Source organism: Octopus sinensis, linkage group LG4 (assembly GCF_006345805.1).
Source record: "Octopus sinensis linkage group LG4, ASM634580v1, whole genome shotgun sequence".
NCBI classification, from domain to species: domain Eukaryota; kingdom Metazoa; phylum Mollusca; class Cephalopoda; order Octopoda; family Octopodidae; genus Octopus; species Octopus sinensis.
Genome location: NC_043000.1, coordinates 115,577,087 through 115,593,057, shown reverse-complemented (window position 1 = coordinate 115,593,057; position 15,971 = coordinate 115,577,087). Strand labels below are relative to the sequence as shown.

At 40.6% G+C, this 15,971-nt stretch overlaps 11 non-coding genes across 11 annotated transcripts; 6 read left to right on the top strand and 5 right to left on the bottom strand.

Moving 5' to 3' along the window:
• Nucleotides 1-1,195: 1,195 nt before the first annotated feature.
• On the top strand, nucleotides 1,196-1,269 carry Trnai-aau. The gene has a single exon. It is a non-coding gene; the product is annotated as a tRNA-Ile (tRNA).
• A 510-nt stretch (nucleotides 1,270-1,779) lies between these two features.
• Nucleotides 1,780-1,873, bottom strand: Trnay-gua. The gene is made up of 2 exons: nucleotides 1,837-1,873; nucleotides 1,780-1,815 (listed from the first exon to the last, which is right to left on the bottom strand). It is a non-coding gene; the product is annotated as a tRNA-Tyr (tRNA).
• Nucleotides 1,874-6,398: 4,525 nt separating this feature from the next.
• Nucleotides 6,399-6,472, top strand: Trnai-aau. The gene has a single exon. It is a non-coding gene; the product is annotated as a tRNA-Ile (tRNA).
• Nucleotides 6,473-6,873: 401 nt separating this feature from the next.
• Trnay-gua lies at nucleotides 6,874-6,967 on the bottom strand. The gene is made up of 2 exons: nucleotides 6,931-6,967; nucleotides 6,874-6,909 (listed from the first exon to the last, which is right to left on the bottom strand). It is a non-coding gene; the product is annotated as a tRNA-Tyr (tRNA).
• A 635-nt stretch (nucleotides 6,968-7,602) lies between these two features.
• Nucleotides 7,603-7,676, top strand: Trnai-aau. The gene has a single exon. It is a non-coding gene; the product is annotated as a tRNA-Ile (tRNA).
• A 677-nt stretch (nucleotides 7,677-8,353) lies between these two features.
• Trnai-aau lies at nucleotides 8,354-8,427 on the bottom strand. Its single transcript has one exon. It is a non-coding gene; the product is annotated as a tRNA-Ile (tRNA).
• A 1,476-nt stretch (nucleotides 8,428-9,903) lies between these two features.
• Nucleotides 9,904-9,977, top strand: Trnai-aau. The gene has a single exon. It is a non-coding gene; the product is annotated as a tRNA-Ile (tRNA).
• A 2,309-nt stretch (nucleotides 9,978-12,286) lies between these two features.
• Nucleotides 12,287-12,380, bottom strand: Trnay-gua. Its single transcript has 2 exons — nucleotides 12,344-12,380; nucleotides 12,287-12,322 (listed from the first exon to the last, which is right to left on the bottom strand). It is a non-coding gene; the product is annotated as a tRNA-Tyr (tRNA).
• Nucleotides 12,381-13,199: 819 nt separating this feature from the next.
• On the top strand, nucleotides 13,200-13,273 carry Trnai-aau. Its single transcript has one exon. It is a non-coding gene; the product is annotated as a tRNA-Ile (tRNA).
• A 429-nt stretch (nucleotides 13,274-13,702) lies between these two features.
• Nucleotides 13,703-13,796, bottom strand: Trnay-gua. Its single transcript has 2 exons — nucleotides 13,760-13,796; nucleotides 13,703-13,738 (listed from the first exon to the last, which is right to left on the bottom strand). It is a non-coding gene; the product is annotated as a tRNA-Tyr (tRNA).
• Nucleotides 13,797-14,602: 806 nt separating this feature from the next.
• On the top strand, nucleotides 14,603-14,676 carry Trnai-aau. Its single transcript has one exon. It is a non-coding gene; the product is annotated as a tRNA-Ile (tRNA).
• Nucleotides 14,677-15,971: the final 1,295 nt, after the last annotated feature.

Here is a 15,971-nt window from a genome sequence, read left to right as displayed (position 1 = left end):
AAAATAATAATAAACTTGTTATAATTTAAATATTTTCCCGCCTCCACATTATGTGTGCGTGAAGGAGAGAGAGAGTAAATAAAACACAAAAACACAAAGTAAGGATCGACTAGTCATGACTAGCTAGCGCGGATGCGCGACTACGCAAGTGCGCGCACCGGGACCACTGTTCTCAAGTAGTACCGTAATAAAAAACAGCTGAATACATGCTACACTGAACGACACGTAAAAAGATCCGAAATGTGTATTTGATGCTACGGTTGATTGGCAAGACACCTCTGTGCTGAGACAGACAGACAGACAGATAGACAGACAGGCACCTTGCCATATACATGGAGAAATAAGTTGACAGATAGACACCTACATATATATAGAGAGAGACAGATCGCTAGGTAGACACCCTTATAGACACCTGTACAAAGAGAGGTCAAAAAACGGATACCTGTGTATAGACAGATAGCGAGATACCTGTGTAGATAGAGTGCCGGATAGACACCTGTACATTCAGAGACCAGTAGACAGGTAGATATATGTATGCAGAGAGAGGGAGAGAGTAAGAGGGAGAGAGAGAGGTAGAGAGAGGAGAGCGGGAGATATATATATATATATAGAGAGAGAGAGGAGGAGGTGGGAGATAAACAGACAGAGATAGACTGATAGACAGACAAATAGATAGATAGAGAGACAAAGGTTTCCGGGATTTTCCTAAACACTGCTATATTCCGTCCCCGTTTCCTTCCATATCTTACATACTAACGTATTCCCCCTCCCCTCTAAATCATCCCTTATTCCACTTACCTCCTCCTCCTCTTTCCCCTTCCCCATCCTCCTGCTCCTGCCCCTCTTCTTCCTGCCCGTCCTCCTACTGCCCCTCCTCCTCCTGGGGAGAGTTAAAATTTTTTTTTTGCATATTCGTAATCCCCGACATCTAAAACGCAGGAATCTGAAAAAAAAAACTTTTCCAAAAAATGCATTTTCCAAGGAGAGGTGCGAAACTGCATTACACCCGACCCCCTTGATTCTCTTAGCTGACTTACTTTAACAACTCCACAATGATTAAAGTTGAAGCCAACTTTCGTAGAATTTCAACTCACAGCGTAAAGAAGAATAACGAAATACTTCTCAACAGTTTATCTTTTCCTGCCATTCACCACAATAAGGACGTCAATGTCAAAATGATTAATTATACAACGAAGGCCGGTTAGCTCAGTTGGTTAGAGCGTCGTGCTAATAACGCGAATGCCGTGGATTCGAGCCCCATACTGGCCATATATCTTTTATGTTTGCGCTGGCGTGCTTCCCACAGCTTTCATGTTCAATCCCAAAGTTTGTACCATGAATAATCGTCGTCTTCTAGAGCCCCGATCGAACGAATTCCTCGTCACTGAATCTAGTAGACGGAATCTGTTTTAAGGCGGTGATCTGGCAGAATCGTTAACGCACCGAGCGAAATGCTTAGAGGTATTCCGTCGGTCTTTACGTTCTGAGTTCAAATTCCTCTGAGGTCGACTCTGTCTTTCATTTTCTCAGAGTCGATACATTAAGTACTAATCGACTGACCCCCTCCCTCAAAATTTTGGGCTTTGTGCCTAGAGTAGAAAAGACAGAAGCTGTGTGAAATCTCGTTGTGTATGCCGTCCTACCAACGCTTCACAATGTGTGTTGGTCTGTTTCTGCAAAAAGACCGATTAAAATGAACGCAGTCCAATGAACCGCAGTCCAATGAACGAAACAAACAAAGGATAAAACAAATATTTTAATTAAAAAAATAAACACAAATCCCGCGAGACGGATTCGAACCACCGACCTAAGGATGTCAGACGTTTAAATAACAAACTACAGTACTCCGCTCTACCAACTGAGCTATCGCGAGACATACCAACACCACCTCTGAAAATAGTTTAGTCCTAAGAAATGTGAAGTTAAAAATACACCAGCTTTTTGATATAATGTCAGAGAAAGAAACAGGGAGGATGGGGAGGAGGATGACGACGACGTGGTGGAGTGGCAGGTGAGGAGGCAACTGGAATAATGGAAGATTTAGAGGGGAGGAGGGAATATGATATCTCTTATTATAAAAGGCAGATTTTATCTGCCTCCCTTTGTCACTTATAGAAATCTGCAATATAGGATTTCTTCAATTACAATTTACCTAGCATTTTTAAGAGTAGAATGCATCGGGTCATGCCAGTCCAGTTTTAAAATTTCAACCCCAATTAAGCAAAATTTAGAGAAAACACACACACACACAAAAGGGAGCGATCTCATTCACTCACGCTATCACTCATTTCTACGACTTTCTCTTTGCAAGTTTGCAGCGATTAAAGTGAAACTAATTCGATAAAACGAGAGAAGTGTACCTTAAACCACTACTAAAAAAAAAAAAAAACAGCAAACGGAACAAATAATACATAACGATTTACTCCTCACACAATTTCTTCAATTAGAGTGTACTCATGATTTTTCAGAGTACTTCCAGTGGGTGATGCCATAAAATTTCTTTCATTTTACCACCAATTAAGACAAAATTCGAGAAAACTCAATATTTTAAACATTTCACTCCGAAAGCATTGATGTACATGTGTGCGTACGTGAGTGTGTGTGTGTCATTCCTCACACACACGCATACACATACATATATGAGAGTGGCAAACACAAACGTTTCAAACAACTACATACAAACACGTGTGTGTTTGTTATTAGTAAAAAAGGCGCCAAAACACAACTCACTTATCATTCCAACACATTTGCAAAGACACGCGGACGGTCGAATTGCTATAACAATACAGAAAAGGTAAATGGTTTTTATTTTACTCTGTATATATTTTATTATATAATATTATATATAGATATATGTATATATAATTGCAGTATGAAACAGTGTTTATGTATAAACAGACGACACTTATATATAGTTATTAATAAATGTATGCATCCGTTTAACCCTTTCGTTACCAACCGCCTGAATTTACCTATTCATATTTAAATGAGAATATCAGAGTAAATCTCTTTAGTACATTCGTGAAAACACGTATTATACTTCGTAAACACTTCAAATACAGTTTTGTACAAAAAATCGAAGTGTAATTTTAATTCCGTGAATTATGGGAGATTTTTTTCCGAAATTTGTTCCTATTGTGTTTTCAAAATTTGTAATTCTGACAAAAAATGGATACGAATTTCATTATATCAAGCAGCAAGTCAGAATTCGAAGGATTTTCTACTAAGACCTTCATAAATCTAACTCTATGACTGAAAAAAAAAGCATCTTTATATAAGAGTGAAGTTGTGTGTCTGTCTTCTACGATTTAGATTCGTAACTACTCCCACATTTTGCGGTGCAGTTTAACCAAAAGCGGGTATCTTATGGTCGTGATTCATATCGAGCCCTTCTGGGTACTAGCGCGCGTCTACGATGAGTCTACGATTTTAAAAAAATTAACCATCATATTTTTCCATTTTAATGCATTTTTTTCGCTTTTATATAAGGGAAGTAACTCTCTAAAAATATCTACGATGTGTCAACGATTTAAAAAAAAAATTTACCTTAATTTTTTTTCAATTTTTAATACATTTTTTTGCTATTTTTTGGCTATAACTCTCTAAAAATGCTTATATAGTTATTTCTCTTACAACCCGAGGAACGCCGGGCGATACTGCTGGTTATGTAATACGTGTAAGAAAACGGAGACGGAATATAGCAGTGTTAAGGATAAATTCGTAAACCTTTCTATCTATCTATCTATCTGTCATTCAGTCGGTCTTTCTATTTCACTCCATCCCCCTCTCTACTCTCTCTCTATCTCTCTCTCTCTCTCTCTCTCTCTCTCTCTCTATCTCTCTCTCTCGTTCTTTATCAGTCTGTTTATGCTTACAGGACACTCTGTCTCTCTTCATAGTTGAAGCCTCCTTGCGTAGAATTTGGACTCAGAGCTCAAAGACAAATAACAAAATACTACGCTCAAGCTTTTCTGCCATTCACCAAAATAAGGACATCAATGTTAAAAGTGTTTATCTCCAACGAAGGTCAGTTATCTCAGTTGGTTAGTGCGTCGTGCTAATATCGCAAATGTCGTGTGTTCGAGCCCCATGCTCGTTACAGCTTTTTGAGCTTGCATTCTTTTTGCGCAGGGTTGTATGGTTAAGGACTTCCTTTTGCAACCACCTGCTTTCACATTCAATCCCAAAGTTCGTACCATGAATAAGCGTCGTCTTCTATAGTCCCGATCGAGCCAATGCTTTAGCAATGAATCTGGTGGACGGAAACTGTGTGGAAGCCCGTTGTGTATATATGGGTGTATATCTGTCAATGTGTATATCTATTTCTATTTCTTTATTACCCACAAGAGGCTAAACATAGAGGGGACAAACAAGGACAGACAAACGGATTAATTCGATTACATCGACCCCAGTGCGTAAGTTGTACTTAATTTATCGACCTCGAAAGGATGAAAGGCAAAGTCGACCTCGGCGGAATTTGAACTCAGAACGTAGCGGCAGACGAAATACTGCTAAGCATTTCGTCCGGCGTGCTAACGATTCTGCCAGCTCGCCGCCCTAATGTCAATGCGTATACCATCCCACCAAACGGTTCACAACGGGATTTGTTCTGTTTTAGTCCCCGTAACCTAGCATTTCAGCAAAACGACCGATAAAAAATACCACACAAAAATATAGAGTGTATTTGCTCGACTTGAACACTTCAAGGTGTTCCATCAAGGCCGTCCAACACTCGAAACACGTAAAAGTTAAAATAAAGAATTATTTTGATTAAAAAAAGAACAAACCAAAAAACAACGATACCAGCAGCCATCTTCATCACCGCCACCTGCTGTTTTTTAAAACCAAGACTTCCTTTTGCAACCACCTGCTTTCACATTCAATCCCAAAGTTCGTACTATGAATAAGCGTCGTCTTCTATCGTCCCGATCGAACCAATGCTTTGGCAGTGAATCTGGTGGACGGAAACTGTGTGGAAGCCCATTGTGTATATACGGGGGTATATCCGTCGAAGTATATGCTGTGACACCCAACGGTTCACAACGGCAGTTGATCTGTTTAAGTCCCCGTAACTTGACATTTCGGTAAATCGACCGATGAAATAATACCACACAAAAATATGAAGAGTGTGTTTGCTCGACATGAACACATGAAGAAGGTGCTCCAGCAAGGCCGTACTCCAACGATCGAAACAAGTAAAAGTTAAAATAAAGAATTATTTTAATTTTTCAAAATAACAACAAAAAAAAAAATACGTATCTCGTGAGAAAGATTTGAACCACCGACCTAAGGATGTCAAACGTTTAAATAGAAGCTACTATCCTCCGCTCCACCAACTAAGGTATCGTCCAGACACGGAAACATCGCCTCTAAAATAATTTAGTCATAAGAAATGAAAGGTTTGTTGATCTATCTTTGTATAGGTGTTCATATGGGTGTCTATCTACATATTCGTCTCTATTTATAAATGAAGGTGTCTATCTGTAAGCTTCTTTCTCCCAGTCAGTCTATTCTGTCGGTCTCAGTACACGAGTGTCTTGCCCAACTATTATCCAATCAACGTTAGCTTTAACTTTACATATCGGATCTTTTTAAAAGACTCGTTGTATTCTGTAGCATGAATTTAGCTGTTTATTACTTTGTTACATCGACTCCGGAAGCAGAGCAAGTATAGGAAAGTTATCTCCATGTCATTTGAATTCTGAACATAAAATTTAACGAGATGCGTCTAAGTGAATAATGGCAAAGCATTTCGTCCGACGCTCCAGCGATACCGCCAGCCATCACCATCACCGCCACCTGCGGTTTTTTTTAAATCCACCGACTGAAGCTTGGAATTTCAAGAAAACATTGATACATAGACAGATACACACATGCTCGGAATACATACAGAGGCAGAGACACAAATATTAATGTTGAATGAACTTGCGCAGGCGACTTCAGTGTTAGAAGACTCTCTCTCTCACTATCTATCTATCTATCTATCTATCTATCTATCTATCTATCTATCTATCTATCTATCTATCTATCTCTCCCTCTCTATCTCCCTCTCCTTCTCTATCTCTCTCATACGAACACACACGCACACACAGTGTGGAGGCGGGAAAGAATTTACAAAAAGTTATTTTTTCGTGTGAATGTTCCAAAAAGAAAAGAATTTTGCGGGGTTAAATGGGACCCTTAAACAAGAAACCCTGCCCTTTTGAGAAATCGATTATATTGATTCCCTTAGTTTACTTACTTGAAAAAACTCCACAATGATTAAAATAGAAACCGACTTTTGTGGAATTTGAACTCACAGCATAAAGACAAATAACAAAATACTACCCAACCATCTAGATTTTCAGCCATTCTCACAATGATGACGTCAATGTTAAGACGGGTGGCTTCTCGAAGGAGGCCGGTTAGCTCAGTTGGTTAGTGCGTCGTGCTAATAACGCGAATGTCGTGGGTTCGAGCCCCATACTGGCCACTTACCTTTTTATATTTTTATTCTTTTGCACAGGTATGCTTGTATAATTAAGAACATCGCTTTGCAACCATCTGCTTTCACATTCAATCCCACAGTTCGTACCGTGAATAAGCGTCTTCTATATCTCCTTGCGAATCAATACTTTCTCAGTGAATCTGGTAGACGGAAACTGTATGGAATCCCGTTGTGTGTATATGTGTCGTAGTTTATGCCGTCCCACCAACACTTGGCAACTGGAGTGACTGTGTTTTCGTACCCATCACTTGGATTTTCGGAAAGTGACCGAGTTTGCTCAAGTTATGCACCCCACAATATAGTTCCAGCATGACCGCAGTCTTACAAGCGGAACAAGTGGAAAGTAAAGCAAAAAAATATTTTAATTTAAAAAAAAAAAACATGAATCTCGCGAGACGGATTCGAACCACCGACCTAAGGATGTCAGACCTTCAAATAACAAACTACAGTCCTCCGCTCTACCAACTGAGCTATCGCGAGACACGGACATACTGTTTCTAAAATAGTATAGTCCCAAGAAATTTGAGGTTAAACCTACGCCAGCTTTTTGGTATTATGTGCGAGAAGGAAACAGTGAGGAGGAGGACGAGGCTGCAAGTGGAATAAGGGAAGATTTAGAGGGTAGGAGGGAGTATGTTAATTTGTAAGATATGTAAGGAAACGGAGACGAGGTATAGCAGTGTTTAGGAAAAACCCAGAAACCTTTCTATCTATCTATCTATCTATCTATCTATCTATCTATCTATCTATCTATCTATCTATCTATCTATCTATCTGTTTGTCTGTCATTCAATCTCTGTCTTTCTATTTCCCTCCCTCAACCCGTTCTCTCTCTCTCTCTCTCTCTCTCTAACTCTCTCTCTCTCTCTCTTCTCTCTCTCTCTCTCTCTCTCTCTCTCTCTTTTGCTCTATAGCTATTTGTATGCAGGTGTTCATTTATCGGTTTATTTACGCTTACAGGCAACTCTGTCTCTCCTCAAAGTTGAAGCCGACTTTCGTAGACTTTAAAATCTCAGCGTGAAGAGATATAACAAAATACTACCCAACGACCTAGATCTTTTCTGCCATTCACCACAATAAGGACATCAATGTTGAAAATGCTGAAGTCCAACGACGGCCGGTTAGCTCAGTTGGTTAGAGCGTCGTGCTAATAACGCGAATGTCGTGGGTTCGAGCCCCATACTGGCCATGTAGCTTTTTGTCGTTTCATTCTTTTTGTGCAGGTATGGTTGTATAGTTAAGAACTTCCGTTTGCAACCACCTGCTTTCACATTCGATCACAAAATTCGTAACATGAATAAACGACGTCTTCTATCGTCCCGATCGAACCAATGCCTTGCCAATGAATCTGCTAAATGGAAACTATTTGGAAGCCCCCTGTGTATATATGCGTGTATGTCTATCAATGTGTGTGCCGTCCCACCAACGCTTCGTAACGGGAGTTAGTCACTTTACGTCCCTGGCATTTCGGCAAAAAGACCGATAAGATACTACCACACAAAAAATATTGATTTGGTTTGCTCGATTTGACCACTTCAAGAAGGTGCTCCAACAAGGCTACAGACCAACGATTGAAACAAGTAAAGGATTAAATTTTAAACAATGTCAAAATCAGCCACCACTATCGCCTCGACATTTCTGCTCAATGCCCAAGGCATCAGCCCTTCCACCAATATATTTTTCTTTAGTACTATTCTTTGAGTCTTTTTGCCGAAACGCCAAGTTACGGGGACGTAAACAGACCAACGCCCATTGTGAAGCGTTAGATCGACCCCAGTACGCAATTGGTACTTAATTTATTGACCCTGAAAGAATGAAAGGAAAAGTCGAAAATAAAAGAGTGCAAGCTTAAGAAAAAAGAAGATATGGCCAGTATGGGGCTCGAACCCACGACATTCGCGTTATTAGCACGACGCTCTAACCAACTGAGCTAACCGGCCTTCGTTATGTTAGCCATCATTTTGACATTGACGTTGAGAAGTATTTTATTCCTCTTTGCGCTGTGAGTTGAAATTCTACGAAAATTGCTTTCAACTTTAATCATGGTGGAGTTGTTAAAGTAAATCGGCTAATTGTAATCGATTTCCTGAAAGGGCAGAAATCTTGTTTAAACGTCCCATGTAACCCTCAGAACTCTTTTATTTCTGGGAACATTCACAAGCCCAAAAAATAATAATAATAAACTTGTTATAATTTAAATATTTTCCCGCCTCCACATTATGTGTGCGTGAAGGAGAGAGAGAGTCAGAGAGAGAGAGAGAGAGAGAGAGAGAGAGAGAGAGAGAAAGTAAATAAAACACAAAAACACAAAGTAAAGATCGACTAGTCATGACTAGCTAGCGCGGATGCGCGACTACGCGAGTGCGCGCACCGGGACCACTGTTCTCAAGTAGTACCGTAATAAAAAAACAGCTGAATACATGCTACACTGAACGACACGTAAAAAGATCCGAAATGGGTATTTGATGCTACGGTTGATTAGCAAGACACCTCTGTGCTGAGACAGACAGACAGACAGATAGACAGACAGGCACCTTGCCATATACATGGAGAAATAAGTTGACAGATAGACACCTACATATATATAGAGAGAGACAAAGTGCTAGATAGACACCTATATAGACACCTGTACAAAGACAGGTCAAAAAACGGATACCTGTGTATAGACAGATAGCGAGATACCTGTGTAGATAGAGTGCCAGATAGACACCTGTATATTCAGAGACCAGTAGACAGGTAGATATCTGTATGCAGAGAGAGGGAGAGAGAGGGGAGCGGGGAGATATATATATATATATAGAGAGAGAGAGAATGAGGAGGGAGATAAACAGACAGAGATAGACTGATAGACAGACAAATAGATAGATAGAGAGACAAAGGTTTCCGGGATTTTGCTAAACACTGCTATATTCCGTCCCCATTTCCTTCCATATCTTACATACTAATGTATTCCCCCTCCCCTCTAAATCATCCCTTATTCCACTTGCCTCAACCTCTTACTTCCCCTCTTGCTCCTCCTCCTCCTCCTTCCCCCTCCCCTCCTCCTGCTCCTGCCCGTCTTCTTCCTGCCCGTCCTCCTACAGCCTCTCCTCCTCCTGGGGAGGCTTAAAATTTTTTTTTTTTTTGCATATTCGTAATCCCCAACATCTAAAACGCAGGAATCTGAAAAGAAAAACTTTTCCAAAAAATGCATTTTTCAAGGAGAGGTGCGAAACCGCATTACACCCCACCCCCTTGATTCTCTTAGCTGACTTACTTTAACAACTCCACAATAATTAAAGTTGAAGCCAACTTTCGTAGAATTTCAACTCCCAGCGTAAAGAGGAATAACAAAATACTTCTCAACGGTTTATCTTTTCCTCTACTATTCACCACAATAAGGACGTCAAAGTCAAAACGATTAATAATACAACGAAGGCCGGTTAGCTCAGTTGGTTAGAGCGTCGTGCTAATAACGCGAATGTCGTGGGTTCGAGCCCCATACTGGCCATATATCTTTTTAAGTTTGCAATCTTTTATGTTTGCGCTGGCGTGCTTCCCACAGCTTTCATGTTCAAATCCAAAGTTTGTACCATGAATAATCGTCGTCTTCTAGAGCCCCGATCGAACGAATTCCTCGTCACTGAATCTAGTAGACGGAATCTGTTTTAAGGCGGTGATCTGGCAGAATCGTTAACGCACCGAGCGAAATGCTTAGAGGTATTCCGTCGGTCTTTACGTTCTGAGTTCAAATTCCTCCGAGGTCGACTTTGTCTTTCATTTTCTCAGAGTCGATACATTAAGTACTAATCGACTGACCCCCTCCCTCAAAATTTTGGGCTTTGTGCCTAGAGTAGAAAAGACAGAAGCTGTGTGAAATCTCGTTGTGTATGCCGTCCTACCAACGCTTCACAATGTGTGTTGGTCTGTTTCTGCAAAAAGACCGATTAAAATGAACGCAGTCCAATGAACCGCAGTCCAATGAACGAAACAAACAAAGGATAAAACAAACAAAGGATAAAACAAATATTTTAATTAAAAAAATAAACACAAATCTCGCGAGACGGATTCGAACCCCTGACCTAAGGAAGTCAGACGTTTAAATAACAAACTACAGTACTCCGCTCTACCAACTGAGCTATCGCGAGACATACTGGCACCACATCTAAAAATAGTTTAGTCTTAAGAAATGTGAAGTTAAAAATACACCAGCTTTTTGATATAATGTCAGAGAAAGAAACAGGGAGGATGGGGAGGAGGAGGGGAGGAGGATGACGTCGACGTGGTGGAGGGGCAGGTGAGGAGGCAACTGGAATAATGGAAGATTTAGAGGGGAGGAGGGAATATGATATAATACGTGTAAGAAAACGGAGACGGAATATAGCAGTGTTTAGGATAAATTCGTAAACCTTTCTATCTATCTATCTATCTGTCATTCAATCGGTCTTTCTATTTCACTCCATCCCCCTCTCTCCTCTCTCTCTCTCTCTCACTCTCTCTCTCTCTCTCTCTCTCTCTCTCGCTCTTTATCAGTCTGTTTATGGTTACAGGACACTCTGTCTCTCTTCAAAGTTGAAGCCTCCTTGCGTAGAATTTGGACTCAGAGCTCAAAGACAAATAACAAAATACTACGCTCAAGCTTTTCTGCCATTCACCAAAATAAGGACATCAATGTTAAAAGTGTTTATCTCCAACGAAGGTCGGTTATCTCAGTTGGTTAGTGCGTCGTGCTAATATCGCAAATGTCGTGTGTTCGAGCCCCATGCTCGTTACAGCTTTTTGAGCTTGCATTCTTTTTGCGCAGGGTTGTATGGTTAAGGACTTCCTTTTGCAACCACCTGCTTTCACATTCAATCCCAAAGTTCGTACCATGAATAAGCGTCGTCTTCTATAGTCCCGATCGAGCCAATGTTTTAGCAATGAATCTGGTGGACGGAAACTGTGTGGAAGCCCGTTGTGTATATATGGGTGTATATCTGTCAATGTGTATACCTATTTCTATTTCTTTATTACCCACAAGAGGCTAAACATAGAGGGGACAAACAAGGACAGACAAACGGATTAATTAGATTACATCGACCCCAGTGCGTAACTTGTACTTAATTTATCGACCTCGAAAGGATGAAAGGCAAAGTCGACCTCGGCGGAATTTGAACTCAGAACGTAGCGGCAGACGAAATACTGCTAAGCATTTCGTCCGGCGTGCTAACGATTCTGCCAGCTCGCCGCCCTAATGTCAATGCGTATACCGTCCCACCAAACGGTTCACAACGGGATTTGTTCTGTTTAAGTCCCCGTAACCTAGCATTTCAGCAAAACGACCGATAAAAAATACAACACAAAAATATAGAGTGTATTTGCTCGACTTGAACACTTCAAGGTGTTCCATCAAGACCGTCCAACACTCGAAACACGTAAAAATTAAAATAAAGAATTATTTTGATTAGAAAAAGAACAAACAAAAAAACAACGATACCAGCAGCCATCTTCATCACCGCCACCTGCTGTTTTTTAAATCCAAGACTTCCTTTTGCAACCACCTGCTTTCACATTCAATCCCAAAGTTCGTACTATGAATAAACGTCGTCTTCTATCGTCCCGATCGAACCAATGCTTTGGCAGTGAATCTGGTGGACGGAAACTGTGTGGAAGCCTATTGTGTATATACGGGTGTATATACACAATAGACCAATTAAAATATATCGAATTTGATTTCTCGACTTAATCAACTCAAGAAGTTTTTGCAGCGTGGCAGCAGTCCAATGAACGAAACAAACAAAGGATAAAACAAATATTTTAATTTTAAAAAATAAACACAAATCTCGCGAGACGGATTCGAACCATCGACCTAAGGATATCAGACGTTTAAATAACAAACTACAGTCCTCCGCTCTACCAACTGAGCTATCGCGAGACGCTGAGACAGAGGTTCTTAAATAGTTTAGTCATAAGAAATTAAAACTACGCCAGTTGTTTGATATTGCGTGAGAGACGGAAATAGGGGGGTGACGGTGGAGGAAGATTAGAATGAGGACAAGGGGTGGTGGCGGTTGAGGAGGAGGAGGAGGAGAGAAGGAGGTAGAGGAGATGGTGGAGGAGGTGGAAGAGATGTTGAAGGATGAGGACGACGATGACGAGGTGGGGCAAGAGGAAGAGGAGCAGGACGTGGAGGGGGTAGGACGAGGAAGGGCAGGAGGAGTAGAGCAGGAGGGAGAGGGGCAGCAGGAGCAGGAAGAGGAGAGCATGAGAGAGCAAGAAAAGGAGGTAAGTAGAATAAGGTAGGATTTAGAGGGGAGAGGAGAATATGTTAGTATGTAAGATATTGTAAGGAAACGGGGACGGAATAATGCAGTGTTTAGGAAAAACCCGGAAACCTTTGTGTGTGTCTCTATCTATCAATCTATATCTGTCTATCTGTCTCTCTGTCTGTTTATCTCCCTCCTCTCTCTCTCTCTCTCTATATATATATATATATAAATCCTACGTCTCCCTCCCTCTCTCTCTTTCTCTCTGCTTACAGATATCTATCCGTCTATTGGTCCCTGAATATACAGGTGTCTGTCCGGCACGCTATGTACGCAGGTAGGATCTCTCTATCTGTTGAAGCCGACTTTCGTAGAATTTGAACTCACAGCGTAAAGAAGAATAACAAAATACTTCTCAACAGTTTATCTTTTCCTGCCATTCACCACAATAAGGACGTCAATGTCAAAATGATTAATAATACAACGAAGGCCGGTTAGCTCAGTTGGTTAGAGCGTCGTGCTAATAACGCGAATGTCGTGGGTTCGAGCCCCATACTGGCCACATACTTTTTAAAAAAATTTTGTATTCTTTTATGTTCGATTTTTCCTTTCATTCTTTCGGGGTCGATAAATTAAGTACCAATTGCATACTGGTGTCGATCTAGTCGACTACCCCCCTCTCCCAAAACTTCGGGCCCTGTGCCTAGAGTAGGAAAGACAGAAGCTGTGTGAAAGCTCGTTTTGTGTATATGTGTCGTTGTGTGTGCCGTCCTACCAACGCTTCACAATGGGTGTTGGTTTGTTTACGTCCCCCTAACTTGGCGTTTCGGCAAAAAGACCGATAGAATAGTTCTACACAAAAATATATTGAGTCGGTTTGCTCGACGTAACCACCTCACAAAGTTGTTCCAGCAAGGCCGAAGTCCAACGACCGAAACAGATAAGGAAATATTTTAATAAAAAAAAAAAGAAAAAAAAAAAAAAGCACGAATCTCGCGAGACGGATTCGAACCACCGACCTAAGGATGTCAGACATTCAAATAACAAACTACAGTCCTCCGCTCTACCAAATGAGCTATCGCGAGAAACGGAGGCCGTGTTTTTCAAATAATTTAGTCATAAGAAATGTGAAGTTAAAACTACGCCAGGTCTTTGGTGTTATGTGAGAGGAGGAGGACGTCGGGGAGGGGCAAGAGGAGGAGCAAGAGGAGGAGCAGGAAGAGCAAGAGGAGGAGGCAAGTGGTATAAAAGAAGATTTAGAAGGGAGGGGGGAATATATTAGTAAGATATCTAAGGAAACGGGGACGGAATATAGCAGTGTTTAGCGGAAACTTGTGTCTATCTATCTATTTGTCTATCTATCTATCTATCTGTTTATCTCTCCTCCCTCTCTCTTTCTCCCTCCCTCCCTCTCTCTCTCTCTCTCTCTCTCTCACACACTCTATGCATACAGGTGTCTATATGGGTGTCTACCTAGCACTCTGTCTCTGTCAACTTATTTCTTTATGTATATGGCAAGGTATCTGTCTGTCTGTCGAAAAAGTTCAAAATTTTAAATGGGAGGGGGGAGGGGAGGGTTAAAAATTATTTTTCTTCTTTTTTTTTTTGCATATTCGTAATCCCCGACATCTAAAACGCAGGAATCTGGAAAAAAAAACTTTTCCAAAAAATGCACTTTTCAAGAAGAGGTACGAAACTGCATTACACCCTTAATTCCCTTAGCTGACTTACTTTAACAACTCCGCAATGATTAAAGTTGAAGCCGACTTTCGTAGAATTTCAACTCACAGCGTAAAGAGGAATAACAAAATACTTCTCAACGGCTTATCTTTTTCTCTACTATTCACCGCAATAAGGACGTCAATGTCAAAACGATTAATAATGCAGCGAAGGCCGGTTAGCTCAGTTGGTTAGAGCGTCGTGCTAATAACGCGAATGTCGTGGGTTCGAGCCCCATACTGGCCATATAACTTTTTAAGTTTGCGCTCTTTTGTGTTTGCGCAGGCGTGCTTGTATGGTTAAGAACTTCGTTTTGCAACTCTGCTTTCTCATTCAATCCCAAAGTTTGTACCATGAATAAGCGTCGTCTTTTAGAGCCCCGATCGAACGAATGCTGGTCAATATAAAGATCCTCACTCGGAAACAAAGAAAAATTAACCAGCCTCTATGTATTAACAAAGTATGTGGAAAACGAATATGAAACAAAAAATGTGCGCTGACGACCTAGGGGTGGGTGGACTTTCGGAAAATTCACAAGATCCAATTTTTCCATCATAAATTCGGGTAAAATGAATATATATTGATTTTTTTTTTTTTTTTTTTCTACGGAATCCCATGTTTTTGTTTATGGAGGATACGATTCTGAAAACAAAATTTTCAAAAATCGCCTTTTGGAAATTTCATTATGTTATCGCAGTTTTGTGAGATTTGGCTGTTATTTCTAGTATGTGGATAGCCTTGCTTGAAAGACTAAGGGTATGTATTGTTTGTTTGTTTGTTTGATTTTTCTTATTGAAAATTTTAAATTTTACAAACAAATTTTTTCAGAATCGTAATCTTCGTATTTTTCTACATATTTCGCAAAAAAAAAAAAAAAAAAAAATTCGGAAAAAGTGAAAAATAAAGGTGGGAAATGAAATTTAGAAAATGCGATTTTTGAAAAGTTTGTTTTCAGAATCGGATCCCCCATAACCAAAACCGTGGGATTCCGTAACAAAAAAGTCAATATATATCCATCTTCCCAAAAGTTATGGATGAAAAACCGGATCTTGTGAATTTTCCGAAAGTCCCTACCACCACCCTCACCCCCAGGGTCATTAGCACGCATTTCTTTTCATATTCGTTCTCCACACACTTGTTAGCACCCCACCCACCCACCCCAGGCTGATTTTTTTTTTCTTTGTTCCGGGTGAAGGTCTTTATATCGATCCAAAATGCCTTGTCACTGAATCTGACGGAAGCTGTGTTGAGGCGGCGAGCTGGCAGAATCACCGGGCAAAATGCTTAGCGGTATTCCGTCTGTCTTTATGTTCTGAGTTCAAATTCCGCCGAGGTTGACTTTGCCTTTCATCCTTTCGAGGTCGATAAATTAAGTATCAATTAAGTACTCATCGACTGGCCCCCTCTCCCAAAATTTTGGGCCTTGTGCCTTGAGTAGAAAACACGGAAGCTGAGTGAAAGCTCGTTGTGTGTACAGTCCCACCAACGCTTCACATCAGGTGTTCGTCTGTTTACGTCCCCGTAACTTGGCGTTTCGGAAA